The sequence below is a fragment of the Acinonyx jubatus genome, chromosome X, assembly GCF_027475565.1.
Source record: "Acinonyx jubatus isolate Ajub_Pintada_27869175 chromosome X, VMU_Ajub_asm_v1.0, whole genome shotgun sequence".
Lineage (NCBI taxonomy): Eukaryota > Metazoa > Chordata > Mammalia > Carnivora > Felidae > Acinonyx > Acinonyx jubatus.
In genome coordinates, this window is record NC_069389.1 from 121,965,871 (window position 1) to 121,981,872 (window position 16,002).

Sequence of the window (16,002 nt, forward strand, 5' to 3'; positions counted from 1 at the left end):
TCAATCTCAGACTTGATTTAACTCTCCCTTCCCCTAGTGCAGCCTCCTTGAGGCCCTCACACCACCACACCCTCTTCAAGAAAATTAACGGACACTAACTCATGGGAGAGTTTTGAATTCTTGAGGGTTTTTTGGGAATCTCTCCACTGTCAATCCCCTGCCATGCACAAACCAGCTCCTACTCTCCTTCCTTCCCTGGTAGGGGGAGGTGTGGGAGTGGCAAGGGGTGGCAACAGTGACTAGTGATAATGGTAAGGTCTCTGTTGCCATCTTTTGTACATCCTGGGCATTTTTAGCTGGTGGCTATAGTAGTCCTTGGCTCTTAGAGGGAACAAATCATTTGGGAGCAAGCAGTTCAAACCTGGTGGGCATCCTGTTCCCTCTGTGCCATACTCACTTCCTCTGCTCCTTGCAACAGGATGAGTCTTGGCAAATGTGACTCCTGATGCCTGATCTCTGACCTTTTCTTCTCAGGCTCCTTCCTCATTGGGGATTCTTTTTGGTGGAGCTGGGCAGGGCTCCTCCCTGACCTTCCTTAACATTCTACATGCACTCAACTCTTACCATAATGCTTAGGTGATGCCATGTCCTCTGTGGCCTCCAGGGGTCATTGAAAATTGCCTTTACCCCAACACACTTGGTCTCCATTCTGGAAAGTCCTTCTGAGGCCCAGGCCTATAATATCCTGCTGTCGGCTCATCTTCTCCACTCGGATGTCACATGGGCTCTTCAGTCTCACTCTCTCCCAAACCAGTTTCATTACCTGCCCCTCAGAATGGCAGTCCTGAAGACTAAATTCCTGCTCCATTCCCTTCCTCAATTATTTCACATGAATAAATCTAATTCCCGAGTAAAAGATTTGTCCAAGTAACTGACGCAAGTAGGCACCCTCTCTCTTTCTCATTCCCTCCAGGTTAAGCCCATTCCTTGTTCTAATGAACACCAAACCCTTGTCCTATTTGTGCACGGGCCAGTTTAACCCCTCCAGACCAAGGGACATGAGGGCTAGTGGGGTACTGCCTGTGGAACCTGGGAGTGGTGGCCAGGGAAAGGGGAGATGAAAGTATATCCCAGCCATATAGGAATGTTTCTGCTGGCGCAAGAAACTTGCATCAAAGGGGCCACAAATGAGCTAATAGAAGACAGACAAATGTGAATCCACATTTACTTAGCTTTATGTGGAGTCCTGACTTCATAGGGTGGGGCTCTGCCTTTGCCAGTTTCCTGATCCCTTCCTCTTCTTCCCAAGCTCATGGAGCAGGAAGCCCACTCCTTCCCCCACCCCCATTTAGGGTTGGCATTTTAGATTCTTATCTTTTCCATTATTTTTTTCTTCCTTCTATTATCTTGAAGCACATGCTGACCTTCTCTCTCTACCCTGCTTTTTTCCCTGGAGAAATATAATAAATGAATAAAGATTTATTCATCTCGAAAAAAAACTTCTGTGAATCCAGCTTTTACGCATATGGAATGAGTTGTAAAGAAACTTGATTGATGGTGGCATTTCACTCACAGGACATTCTCTCCTTCCTTCCCTCTCTCCCTCCATCCTTCTCCTTTTTTGCAAGCATTGACACAGCAGCCCGTATCCCCTGTGGGCATAGCCAGGGGCTGAGACCTGTGACCTGAAAGAGCTCTCAGCTACCCCAAGAAGACATGACTTCCACTTTCCACCTCTGCCTCCTCCTTCCTTGAGGCCTGAAGCTCTAAATGGGTATGGTCTCTGCCATATTCAGGCTCCCCTCCAGGCTATTCTTTCCACCACCAACTCTTCCCATTTTTCCCCCAATATCATTCTGTCTCTACCCACTGACTCCCACCACATCCCAGTGGCTGGTCTTGCCTCAGGACTCAGTGACTTTTTAAGCCTCTTAGGCACTTTTGTATCCCCTACCAGACAGAGCTACATGGGACCAAGGCCTGGCTCAAGGCAGACACTCAGAACATGTGTGACCACCTGAAGCCCGCCTCTGGATGTCATTTCCGTCTGTCTGTATCACAGGGAGAGAAGCAAGGAATGGAGCTCAGGGAGCACCTTCTGGAATGACTTCATACAATCCTATACAATTGTGATATTTTAGAGCAAATATACATGAATTTTTTAAAAAAGCTTTAAAAAGCAGAATTTAACCTGTTTTAAAAACACACCGAGTATTTACTGGGCTCCTACTTGTGAACAAGATTGTGACCTGAGCCAAAGTCAGACACTTTAGCAACTGAGCCACCCAGGCACCCCTTTTATGGCAGTTTTATTAAGGAGAAAGTATACATTCAAAAGACTGTCACCTCTTCCAAGCCAGTTCCTAGAGAGGGACCCATTTGTCCAAGGAGGCTGAACTCAACAGTGTGAGCCAAGCTCTGTGTGTTACTGGCTTGATGGGCATACTGGGCCCTAGCAGATTGGGCAGTAATGCCAGGAGGTATCCAGCTATGACTGTCTACTTTCAATTTTGAAACATGGGCATTTGCAAAATAGCATCTTTGTTTTCTTTCTATATTGAGATGATCCCATTCCATTGTCCCAACACTTGCTGAGTACTTAGTGTGTGCTAAGCCTCATGCCTGTTAGGAAGAGGCAGGAGAGGAATGGGGGCCAGTTTCTGTCTTCTGGAACTTGTGAGCTGTGGGGGAAACAAAGGAAAATGAATGATGACCACATGATACACTCCACGAAGAGACTAAGCTAGCTACATGTGTTGATGTGGTAGTCACTCAGAGCTCAGAGGGGCTGCTGTGAAGAGGAAGCATCTCTCCTGGTGCCTTTCGAGAAACTACAACTGTACGCAGTCCCATTGTACATCCAGTTCATGCTGTGTGAAGTCTTTGTTTTAGATCAAATTAATTCTTTCTCAGTTGGGGGAAATTTCTGATTCTAGCATCCAAGTGTGTCATAGATGACTTCACATTCATCATCTCTACAACCTTCTGATTTTGTAGAATTTATTTCTTCCTACCTCTGATCTTTATAGACTTAAAAGTGCTTTGTTAGAGACACATTTTCATTATTGGAGCTTGCCCGCCTCTGACAGTCAGCTCCTTGGCTGTGTTAATGGTTTCTCTCTGTGCCCTCTGGGGGGCTGGCCTCTCCTTCCACCACAGAGGTTGCGGGAGCCCACAGGCACAGGCTTTATGGGGGTGACACATTGCTTTTGGCTCAAGGCACCACCCAGAAGCAGGAGGAACTCTTTCTTGGGCAACCCAATGACTGGCCTTGGCTCCAAAGCTTGAAAGCTCCCTGGCCAGAGGAGGTCTGGCACAACTTAAGTGGGTTCCTTGTGAAGTCTCTGGAGCCTCAGCACAGCTAGGTGGGCCGGGCTGGCCTGGCAACAGCAGGGGCTGGCAGGGCTGGCTTGGGTGTTAAGAATAGCTCTCTTTTCTTTTTTGTTTTTATTAGTGTGGTTTTTTTTTATTATGAAAGTAATACACTGTCATAAAAATCAAAGAGTACGGAATGGAATAAAGAGAAAACTCAAAGTACCTTCCCACTCAGCCCACACAAACCCATTGCCTAGAAGCAGCCATTCTGACTAGTTTCATGTGAAACCTTCCAGATACTTTCTATTATACACAAACATAAATATCAAAATGTATTTTTTCAAAATCACTCTTTTAAAGAAAAAGGAGATATGCACACTTAAAAAGAATTGACATTACAGAAAATTTTAAAAAAGAAAGTAAAGGTAACCCTGAATACATCTCCTAAAGATAACAAGTATTAACATTATCCAAGGTGTTTCTCAATTCCTTTGAACAATTTTACAGAAATGAAATCACACTCTACATGCTGTCATGTATCTTAGGTAAACTTCTTTTCCCCTCTTGTTTAACAATATATTATAGGCATTTTCCATATCCATAACTAGAGACCTATAATCATCATCCTCATCACTCACATAGTATCCTGTTGTAAATTTTGAAAGTACCTATTGATGGAAACCTAGATTGTTACCAGTTTTTAAATGTCATAAACAACGTTACAATGAGTATACTTGTACTTATGTCCCCCACCCCATATCCCATGTATTTGCCACCCGAAGATAAATACAACTCAAAACCACAATGAGCTAACATTTTGTATGTACTATGTTGTTAATACAACAGGTCTGACAACATCAAGGGTTGGCAGGGATGTGGATCACTGGGAACTCTCAAGCAGTACTGAAAGGAATAGGAATCAGTGTTCTGTTGTCAGATAGAACACTCATGAATCCTATGACCCAGCATTTCCACTCCTGGGTATAATATACCCTAGAGCTATGGATCTCCGAGTGTAATTTCTGCACTAGTAACATCAGCATCACCTGGCATCTTCTTAGAAATTCGGATGGATTCCAAACCAAATCAAGAACTCTGGGGATGAGGTCCAGCACTCTGGGTTTTAACAAGCCCTCCAGAGGATTCTGATATTCACCAAAGTTTGAGAACTGCTCATCTGCGGAATCTGTTGCCTGTGTGATTAGATGTATAAGGGAATTTTCAGAGCCATGTTGTTCCTAACAACAAAACAACTATAAACTCACCAAATGGTAGAGATGGGGAGAAGTGGCCAGATTTCTGCATCTATTGGGAAGGTGGGGCTGAAGGATTTCCTAATGGATTAGATGTAAGGAGTGAGAGAAAGTGAGGAGTCAAAGATTACACCAAGGTTTTCAGCCGAAGCCACTGGAAGGATAGTGTGACCACCAACTTTGTAGGGACAGCTATGGGAAGAATGAGTCTGGAAGAAAAGGCTGATAAGGAGTTTGGTTTGGACACCAAATACAATGCCTAATAGATATACAAGTGGAGATATTGAATAGGTCTTGTGATACAGGAATCTGGAATTCAGGGGAAAGGCCTGAGTTGGAGATGAAAATATGGGATTCATCAGCCTTCATATGGTATTTAAAGACATGAGAGTTCTGGGTTATTCCAAAGTTAAGTTAGACAGGGTAGGAGTGAAGAGAAGAGGTCAAAGGAAACTTAAAAGGAGCTGGCAAGGTCTAAGGGAAGCCAGGAGAGTAAGGTGTCCTGGAAGCCAGGAGAAAAGTGTTTCCAGAAGGAATGTTTCTTATGTCAAAAGCTGCTGACATATCTGGTAAAATGAGAACTAGAAACTGACCGTTGAAAGCAGTGGTAGTTTTGATAAAAACCATCTCTGTGGAATGAGATAGAACAGAATCACTCACAGGGAGTGTGGAGGGTTCTCTCCAGGATTGTTACTGAGAAGGGGAGAAGGGCAATAAATGGAGAACAGCTAAAGAGAAAGATGTGATCAAGAAAAAACTTTTTGGGGCGCCTGGGTAGCTCAGTTGCTTAAGCGTCCAACTTTGATTTAGGTCATGATTTTGTGGTTTCCAAGTTCAAGGCCCACATTGGGCTCTTTGCTGTCGGTGCCGAGGCCTGAGGCCCACTTTGGATCCTCTGTCTCCCTCTATGTCTGCCCTTTCCCCGCTTGCACTCTCTGTCTCTCTCTCAAAAATAAACATTAAACAAAAGAAAAAACTTTTTTATGGTGGGAAAAATTATAACACATTTGCATGTTGATCAGAATGATCCAACCAAGAGGAAATAATTGATGACCCAAGAGAAAGGGCAAAATGTTAGTGGGATGTTCCTGAGTAAGTGGCAGGAGATGGGATCAAGAGCACAAGTAGAGACATTGGTCGTTCATCCCAAGCCAGGACAGGTCATCCTGAGTACCAGGACTCAGGACAAAAGGCTTAGACAATGATGCTGGCTAGTGGGTACATGTTTACCTGCATCACATTTTATATAATTTACATATATACCATTATGTGTGTGTGTATGTGTGTCTGTGTCTGTGTGTGTATGTGTATATATATATATATATATATATATATATATATATATATAATAAAGGGAATTTTTAAATGTTGGTATTGCTGGGTCAAAGGGAGTCTTCCTCTTTCATTTTGTTATATATTTCTAGATGACCCTTCCAGAAATGTTACAATTAATACTCTCACCCCTAGGATACCCATTTTCACTTTTCCATATCTGAGAGAGGGATAGGAATTTCTGACTACATTTACATTTCCTTCATATGTTAATGAACTTCTTTTGTGAATTGTTTGTTCCCTTCTTTGCTGCCTATTTTCCTATTTGCTTGCTTTGAAAGGAGCCCTTTTTTATTTTAGGATGATTAAGACTTTCCCTGTCATATGTGGTGCAAATAGCAAATAACTCTTCCTCGTTTGTCATTTGTCTAATGACAGTTACAGTGGGTTTTGCCATGCAGAAGTTTTCAATTTCTCTGTCTTTTATTTTATGATTTCTGGTTTTCATGACATACTTAGAAAGACAGTCCACACCCCAGGATTCCTTCTAGTACTTTTATGGTTTCAATTTTTTTACATTAAATTTCTGAGCCATCTGGAGTTTATTTCAGTGTGGAGTGTGAGGTAGGAAATCCAGCTTGTTTTTCCAAATGGCCAGTTGTTCCAATATCATCTATTGAATGATACACCTTTAATCCGCTGATATGAAATGCCACCTTGATCATACACACTGCATTTGAAATGAACCTTTATCCTTTCCTTCATTTATTTGGCAAATATTTTTTGTGTACCAACTCAGGCACTGTACCAAGTGCTTGGGTGAGTGGGCAAGCATGAGATGTGTTTCTTACTGTATCCAGGAGGAAGGAAGGAGTGAGACAGGAGACAGTGACTTTGCAGAGTAGTGAGTGCTGGGGCAGAAGGGCAGCCCAAGAAGAGACACTTAACTGGGTCTTGGAGTGGGAGAGGGAAAGAGTAGTATCAAATGGCACCCCAGTTTCCAGTTTGGACACCTGGGTGAATGGAGTTACCTTATCACTCAGACCGAGAGCATAGAGGATCATGGCTCTGGCTGACTTGTGGTCAGTACATGCAGCAGGGCAAGACTGGAAGCTAGGAGACGTTGGTGAGGTGAATGAAGACACTGGCTAGGACTAGCCTGGTCGTGGCAGTAGAAGTGGTTAGAAGTGCTCAGGATCTGGGTATATTTAGAAAGTAGAGCAGCAATCAGGACTTATTGATTGGTTAGATGTGGAGATGAGGGAAGAAAGAAAAATCAAGTTAGCCTTTGACTTGCACATCTGGGAGGTGCCACTGATGGAGATTAGGGAGACCTAGAGAAGAGAGATTTGGATGGGATGGAGTTTTGTTTGGACATGTTTAGCTTGAGTGGACCTTTATACATTGAAAGGGAGGAAAAAGATTTCCTGAACCCTCTTAGGGTCTTTGGTTGGGTCTTAAAACTAGACTGACAGAGACAGATTAACAAGAGAGAAGCATGCACATTTATTTAATATAAGTTTTATGTGATATGGGAACCCACTAAGGAAATGAAGACCTGAAAAAATGGTTAAACCTGAGTGCTTTCATGCTAGGTTTGGTGAAGAGTGGAGAGTTGTGAAAAGATATGACAGGGTAAAGAGTTTGAGCTAAGTGTAATAAACTGGGGGGAACTTAGCAAAGCCTGTTTGTTCAGATACTTCTTGACATTTCCCTCCCCCTTGGATATTCTTTTCCTAAGAGTATAGGGAGAGCACTTCTTACATGAGGGTCTTATGATCTGCTATGGGGGGGAGGGGCGGAGCAGAGGGAAGGTCGGAAACCTTCCTGCTTATGCTGTTTTGTCAAACTCCTTCATCTTAAAATATTCAATATACCATGGTACCATGTTTTGGGGTAGCATGTCCTAAAGCCCATCAACAGCCATATGGTGATTTCATTGAGCATCTCTCTATGTAACAAGCTCTATTCTTAGTACTATCCATATAACCTTTACAATGAGGCAGATGCTGGTATTCTTACCTCTGTTGTACAGTGAGAAGTGGAAACTCAGAGAGGACAAGTAACTTGCCCAAGGTCACACTGCTATTTATTGGCACAGCCAGGATTTTCACCCAGACAGTCCATTTCCACAGGCTGTGCTCCTAACCTTCAACACCTCCAGATAAGTAGGGTGTCATAGAGACCAAGAGAAGCATGTTTTTCTATAATTAAGGAGTGATCAACTATGGTTAAGAGGTTAATAAGTAAGGGCAGAGATGTGACCACTGGGCTTGGCAACATGGAGATCATTTGTAACCTTGACAACACTTTAGTGAGTGTTAGGGTTGAAATCCTAACGGAAATGGGTTTATGAAGAATGGGGGAAGAAGTAGAGATAGTGAATCTAGATACCTCTTTCATAGAGTTTTGCTCAGTAGAGCAGCAGAGAAATGGGACACTAACTGGAGGTGGGAGTGGGTTAAGTGAAATTCTTCTTTTATTTTGTTAATGTTGATGGGAATGCTCCAAATGATGCAAAATAGAAAGGGAAAATTACTAAGAAGGGAGTTCTTGTGAATGTGAGAAAGGGTAGGATCCAGAAATTTATATTGATACTATTTTGCATAGTTCTGTGACCTGTGCCAGTACTATCATTGCCTTGGGGCAGGCATGAAGAAAGCAGATGTTTGGATTTGTCCAGATTTGATGCCATGTCAGGTGGAGGTGACAGACAGTGCAATAAAGGAGATTCAGATGTTGACAAGAGAGTTGTTGAAGTGATGGGCCATTGTCTCTAAGCTGTATAGGGCAAGAAGTGAACAGAGAAAAGGGTTAATGGATGGGAGGAAAGTAGAGGAGCAAATGCGTGGGAAGTCCCCATGACCTGGAAAAATAGTTGTTGCTATCTTTCATAGAAGGTCAATGAACAAGCCTGCTAGAAAAAGAGGAGGTAGGGGTCAAAACGCGTAAGGGCTGCAGTGAGATTCCAGAGGTGACAGGAAGCAGACTGCCTGTTGGAAGAGGAGGTTGCAGTGGAATTGACAGGATCTTCAGAGATGTCAGGGTCAAAGACCTGGGAGGCCTGAAGGGTGGTGGCAAATGGTCTACAGGCATGGATGCTGAAGTCACACACTTATTATTCCACCTCCCAGTCACTTTCTCACATCCATATGATCTGGGTGGAAAAGCAGGATGAGTCAGATACAAAGACTTGCCTGAATGTTGGATGGTGTATTAAGCAGTTGGCCCCTGAGCTGCTGAAGAGGAAAGGTTTTCAACCAAGGGCAAACTAGTCTACCCAGAGATAGATGGGGTATGGTAGAAGGAAGAGGCTTACAGAGTGGAGCTGCAGGAGGACTTGTCAGTTAAGGATGAAATGGAGAGTTTCCCTCCAAGGAGAATTGGAGAAGATAGAGTGACACTGTCCAATAGAACTTTCTGCCATGATGGAAACATTATCTATACAGGATCTGCTAACCACATGGGGCTATTGAGCACTTGAAATCTGGCTATTGTGACTGAGGAACTGAATTTTCAATTTTATCTAATTGCAATTAATTAAATTTAAATAGCCACATGCAGCCAGTGGCAACTGTACTGGCTAGCAGAGCTCTACAGAAATGTGCTGGTTAGGGAGCTGCAGTCCTCAACATCACAGCTGGGCAGCCTGGGGAGGAAGGGAAGGGTGCAGGACACATTGCCAGTGAGCCTAAAAGCAATTGGTCAAGGTACAGGTATAGGTTACTGGAGCCAAGTGGAATGGACAGGGAACAGGTGTGCCCCACATCTTGGCTTTTCTGATCCCTTGTGATGAGAGCTAGACCCTTCCCTCCATGCTCACAAGATGTTAGTTTCCGCCAAAGGGGACTTTGGCCAACAGCTCCTTGGTCCCGCTCAGATGGATGAAGAGGCAGCCTCTGAACTGTTCCCTCCAATCTCTCAAAGGCTGTTTCCCTTGAGGAGCTTAAGGCAGCTAAGCACCCAGGAAAGTTTCCAGGGACTAATAGAGAAGCATACATCCTACAAGAAGTGAGTCACAGTAACCTGGTTCTCCAGTGTAAAAGAGTCTCGGGGATCCACTGCATTTCCCCTTCCCAGGTGGGCATTTCCCAAGTGCAAGGGCAATGCTTAGCTAAGAACAAATCAGAAACTCTTGGAGCTGGACAGACCCTCAGGTTGCTATAGCCTCATCTCTACTGGCCAGTGGTTTAGCCAGGCCAGGCTTAGCAGGGTCCCTGAGTGAGAGGTCCCACCCTTGCCAGACAGATCTAACTATTACAAAGTCAGTTTTCCCTTGCAGCCTGTATCCCCCTGCCAGGTCTTCCACCTCAGGGTGCTAGTCAGGTCAGAGGCAGTTACACACACCCCAACACTCTGGCCTTCCTGTTTTTTGAGCAGGTGGTAGCTTCCACACCTTGTCTCTTCTGGGCCAGTCCTCACAGTGCACAGTGGGAATCAATCTTTCAAGAGGGTTCTGGGAGTCTGAGCTGCTTCTGTCACCACCCCACCACCCCCACCACCCCACCCTCACACACCCCCCCCCCCCGCCACACAGGGCATCCGGGGAGCAGGGCTTGGGACTAACTTGGGGGAGGGACTCCCAGCACGGCCAGACAGCTTCCAGTTCCCCTGTCACTGAGACCCTCAGCGTGGCCCTTTGCCCGGAGTGGCTGAGCTCAGGGATGAGGGGGCGCTGGGCAGGGAGCCCACTGTCTCCTCCTCATGACTTCCCTTCCTCCTCCTCCCAGGAGCCTCCTTGCCGGCCAACTGTACTAAAACTCCGGAAAACCATGGCGGGGAGGTTTTCCAATTAGAACATTCTTTTTCCGATCTGTGGATGATTCTTAAAGCAGCAAAAATCCATTCTTCAGGGCATGTGGGGATTTATCTGCCAGCGAGGCCTTGGCTCAGCTTGTGCACTCGTGCTCTGGAGGCCTGGCCTGGGGCTGCTTCAGAGCCAGAGACAAGAGACAGTCTGCATTTTGGGGCATCAGGTCACACAGGCCAGAACCAATGGCAGAGTGTTTCGTGAAGTTATTCAAAATGGTAGATTCAAAAAGCAGTGGAGAGTCCAGGCTGCAGGGATGGGAGATGTCAACATGACCTGGGGAGGCCCGCCTGCGTGACCTGACCTCCCTGATCCCAGGGAGGCCACTGTCCACAGAGCAAGAAATCCCAAGGCGTGGATTCCGCCCCTTGGAGCTGCACTGGTCTGCCATTCCCATCAGACTGGGAACTGCTCCAAGCCAGGACTGCGTCTGACTGGTCTCTAAGTGGGTGGAGGGTGTGGCAGTGTGGTGGGGAACAGGAGGCCCAAAGGGGGCACTTGGTGAGTGAGAGTATATATTTGTGCCAGATAAATGGACCAGTCCCTTAGCTTGGAGTACAGGCTCAGGGCAGGGTGGGGGCCCCCCAAAGGCAAGACTGGGCAGGTAGTCTCATCCCATGTGCTGACAGATTGGACCAGCTCCCAGCAACCTGGAGAGCAGGTTACAGACTCAGAGGTCTGGCCCTGCAAGTTCAGAGCTCCATAGGGGCCACTGGGGATGCAACCATGCCTGGGGACCCCTGCCCTGAGTGGACCCACCCTACTTGGAGCCAGCAGAGTCACCCAGCAAGTGAAAACTGGTTGAAGAGCTTAGGAGGATGAGGCAGCAGGGTGAGCCCTGGAAGGAGGGAGGGAAGAAGTGGATTAGGGTGCAGACAGGAGCCCAGCCCTCCAGACATGTGAACCTGAGCACCCTAGCTGGGCAGGGGCTCCATCCAGAGTAACTGGAGACCTGGTTTTCATTCTAGCTCTCCCTCAGACTGGTTGTGTGGCCTCAGCTAGATGCCATACCTGTCTGGGCCCATTTCCCCATTTGTACAATGGCAGAGTTTGGGTCAGTGCTTTGTCTCCAGTGGTCTTCAATATGAGGACACTCTTGCCTGGGTTGGCTTTGAGGCCTGACAGCTTTCAGAACCCCACCCATTATCTCCCTCCCTAACCTGGGAACTCTTCAGAGCACTGCTGGCCAGTTCTTTCCAAACAGCCACTTATCCCCCTACTCATCTGCTTACTTCAACCTGGTCTCCCAGAGAATCTGTCTTCTTGCCTACTCATGAGCTGTGGACCCCCTTCCCCTTCAGGGGGCGGGGTTGTCACCTGCCCACTCCTGCCTCTACCTTCCAGGCCTTTTGTCTACCCAAACAGCCCAGCCTGGCCCCACCATGAAGCTCACCTTAGTTAGAGACTTGAGCAGAGAATAAAGAGGGACAGGGCCAAGCTCAGGCCAGGCAGGGGTAGAGCCAAGTCTGGGGGCAGCCAACAGTCACTAAAATCTTGTCCTCCAAGTTCTAGGCCAAGGCAAAGTTTGTGAATGAGCCAATGTTGTGGTTGAGAGTGGGCAGAAGGTCACCACCAAGGGGACATCTTGTGCAGGGGTCAGTGGTATGAAAGCACTTGGTGTGTCTGGGCCCAGGTGCCTGAGAACAAGGAGTCAAAGAAGAGGCTGATGAAGTTGGCAGGGACCTTGAAGTCTGGCTGAGGTGGCTGGGGGTGGCCCTGGTAGGAGTGGGGGTTTCTGTTGGGACAGTGAACAGGTGGGCAAGGCAGGGCAGGGTAGGGCAAAGCAGTTACCATTCGAGTCAAACCCGTTTTAGGTGAGATCAGCTGCAGGGCCTGGCAGCCTGGGAGGGAGGGAGGAGTTGAAGAAAGGCTGGTCTCTTAGGCTGACACTGTCATGGCATATCTGGCCTGGGCAAGGGCTGAATCACCTGGGACATGGGAAGAGCTTGAGGCTCCAGGGAAGCTCAACCCAGGGCAGCCTTCACTGACTGGTCATTGGTGGCTTTGGACCCCAGTCTTGTGTTCTGTAGCTGACCCACCCACACTTAAGGCTCTGGAGCAAGCTTTCCCCTTCCCACTGGAGGCTTTGGGAGGCAAGTAACACCTTCTTCCTCGCCCTTATATCTAACCCATCACTGTGCCCTCTACATCTGAAGTTTCTTGAAAGGAAAGGGGATGTGATACACCCTAGGTCATATAGTGAGTATATTTAGGAGCTAGGAGGCCAAGCCAAATCCATGGCCACCAGCAACCCAAGCAGAGGATGGGAAGGCATTAGATACTGGCCACCAGACTGGAAGCAGAAAAATGCTGGTTGGCAAGAGACAGATGAACTGAAGTGACTTTATATACAATCCCCCCATCCCCACTCCCTATACACATAGTCACATAGACACAGGGTCACTTCCTCCCTACTTGATAAAGCCCAGGAAGAGAATAATGAGAATTATTTCTAGAGTCTCAATCACCCCTCAATTCCCTCCTTCTGCAAATCCCCTCCAACCCCTTGTGCTTGTCTTTGTGTCCCAGCGATGACTCAGATGTGGCCCTGCCCTCTTGGAGTTCACCATGTAGAATAATAGAGGTGATGGCCACTATGCTAGAACTATGTCATCAGAGGGAACTGGGGGAGCACACAGAAGGAGGCAATCTACTTGCCTGGGTGGCAAATGCAGTCAGAGAAGGATCTACAGCCACTTGAGTGAAGGTTTGGAGAACGACTAAGACAAGGGGACAAAGGACATTGTAGGGAGTCTGAGTGCCAGGAACAAATACCCCAAGGAGATAGGACTTGTGATATTCAGAAGGCAGAAGCAGGGGAGTGTGGCTGGATGTGCAGAGAGAGGTTGGTGCCACAAATTCTTGGGGCCCCTTAAAGTTTGGCTTTTATCCTGAGAGCAACGGGAAGCTATCAAAGAGTTGCACGCATATAAACTATTAAACTGACTTGTGTGTGGAGACAGGGTGGGAAGGAAGGCAAAACCAGAGGCAGGGAAACCAGCAAGGAGGCTGGTCCTATAGCCCAGGCCTGCACTAGGGTGGTGGCAGTGGGCATGGACAGAAGTCTATGGATTGGAAGGCCATTTGGGACATAGACTTGACACAGCTTGACGAAGGAGGAACTGTTGGTCCATCCTTTTGATCCCATCATCTGATAGGCCAACTTTTAGCCAACCCTATGCCGTCTGTTCGACGGCAGTTAAGTTCCTCACATAAGAGGCATTCCCTGGACCCACAGGCAGGGTTGGGGCTTCTTTTGAAACTCCCTCCTTCCTAGTCCCCAACCCAGTGCTTTGCACATAGCAAGTACTCAGTAAGCATGATTCAATGACACAAGTACTCAAAAAGCACAAATGAATGACACTTATCAAACTGCACTGGTCCTAGGGGTCTGGATGTGTCACCTGTGAGGTGGCCCGGCCTGCTGACAAGGTGCTCCCAGCATGGCCTTCCAGGGTGAGAACTTCTCTAGTGTTGCCGGTGAGCCGGGCTCCCTCACTTTCTTCTTCTTCCCAGCCTCTGGGATTTCCTGTATGATCTCAGCCTCTGGCCCCCTTCCCCCCCTCCCCGCCCCTGTCTGGGATCTTCATCTGTAAAATGGATCTAGGAACAGTGGTTCTCGACAGAATTAACCCAAAGCATCTGTGGAAGTCATTGGCCTTGAACCGGGGCCAGATCGCGTCGGGTGTGGGCAGGGGCGCAAGTAGGCAGCCGGGGCGTTCATGTGGCGGAGACCTCCCGGTCCGGAGCCGGGAGCCCAAAGGAATTTGCCTGGAAGTTTTCCACCGTGGCAGAGCCTTCTGGAGATTGCTCTGTGCTCGCCTCGGGGTGCCCCGGCCTTGATTTCTCCAGTAGCCCCGAGGGGCGGGGCTGGGAAGGAGCGGGAGGGCCGAGGACACTGGCGGGATAATGTGCGGAATGTGCCAGGCTCATCTACCTACCCCAAGAGAAGGCAGAGGAAGGGGGCCGGCCGAGGGGAGGGGCGAGGGGCGAGGCACTGGGCGCCGGTGAAAACCTGTTTGTTCTCCTGCGGGTGGAGCCCAGTCCGCGCCTCCTCGCTGCCCTGCACGCTCTTCGCTGCACCAGGCTCCCGCCGTCCCACAACCGCCGCCCCGGGCCCGGCCTGGCCTGGCCCGGTTGGGCGCTGTCCACCCGAGGGAGCCCGCGCCCCGTGTCCGCCCGCTCCTTGGCCCACCCCGCGAGCCGGGCACCTGTGCCAGGTAGGGCTGTCGAGTCGCCGTTGGCGCGGCCCGGTGGAGAGGCAACGGGGTGGGGGTGGGGGACGCCCCGCCCATACCCAGTCAGGTGGCGGGGACAGCTCAGGGCCTCAGTTCCCCCTTCCATGATCCTCACCCGCTCCAAGCATTCCTCCTGGGCTTCCACCAAGGAGGCAGTGAACTTGGTTTTCTGGTTTTCCCTGTAAGCAAAGAGAGTAAACTAGAGAGGCAGAGAAGGCTGGCCTGGTCCCTCTATTCTCACCCTTTCTGGAAAAATGATTTGATTGTTAGTGAATGGCCTGGGGCCAAGTTGCTGTAAGAGTTGACTGCAAGCAAAGGAATCAGGGCATCTCAGATTAGCTAGTTCACCCTGTGTCCATTTTATAGATAAGAACACTGAGACCCAGAGGCTGGCTCACCCTGGAGCCCAGAGCAGGGGGCTCGAGGATTGCTTGTGATGAGCATGTGCTGGGCACAGGGCAGTCTCCTGCAGGGCTACCAGAAAGGTAGCTGCCCAGACAGAAGGCGCCGAATCAAGTGTCACTGAGTGTTATCAACAGGATCTGCAGCAAAAGGGCTCTGTGGCTGAATTGTTTGGATGGGGGTAGGGGAGCCAAGAGCCTTGTCCTCTTTGGAAAGGTAGAGTGATACCTGGCCTCAGGAAGACTGAATGCTCAGCATCTCTGTCTGCTCTGCTACTTCCGAGCTTGGGGGCATTTGGGCAGCTCCATCAGTTCAAGGGGTAACACACCAGGCCTCCTCCCACCCAAGGCTGTTGGGGATTCAGATGAGGTCAGTGTGAGTGGGCCTGGGCTCTGGAACATCTGAGATGTGGTAGGAATTGTGTTCTCACTGAGCTGTTTGCACTTAGATTTGACATTGTAGATGGCAAAGCATCTCAGGATCACACTCTGTGAACCCTGAGAGAGACATGCCCTCACACCCCATCAAGCAGTAGAGCCAGTCTTGCTTTGGTCTCATGGCCCTTTAGATTTCTGGTCATGGTACCTGGCTGGGGACTGGAAGCAGGGTCCCATGAGCTGGGTCCCACCCAGCATGCCTGGTGCTCTTTGTGTTTCTGCCTAGGCAGTGGGGAAAGGCTCTGCATTCCTGCTCCTTCCTCACCAGCTCACATAATACTGGGCAAGTCTGGGAGAAAGGGGAAGCAGGAGATGTACCTACCTTCCCAGGGTCT

The 16,002-nt window shown here is 48.3% G+C and overlaps 1 protein-coding gene across 23 annotated transcripts in view; it reads left to right on the forward strand.

Annotated features, from left to right (window-relative positions):
• ZNF185 (zinc finger protein 185 with LIM domain) overlaps nt 1-16,002 on the forward strand; it is a 94,857-nt gene that overhangs the window by 16,069 nt on the left and 62,786 nt on the right. For 2 of the 23 annotated variants that reach the window (XM_027053434.2, XM_027053446.2), the window contains exon 1: nt 12,403-14,810. The exons of 1 other annotated variant lie outside the window; for it this stretch is intronic. The gene's annotated coding sequence lies outside the window, so the exon portion shown is untranslated. Of the gene's footprint in view, nt 1-12,380; nt 14,811-16,002 lie in introns of those variants that run through there. 20 more of the 23 variants (XM_027053440.2, XM_027053439.2, XM_027053437.2 and 17 more) reach the window with 18 other exon arrangements.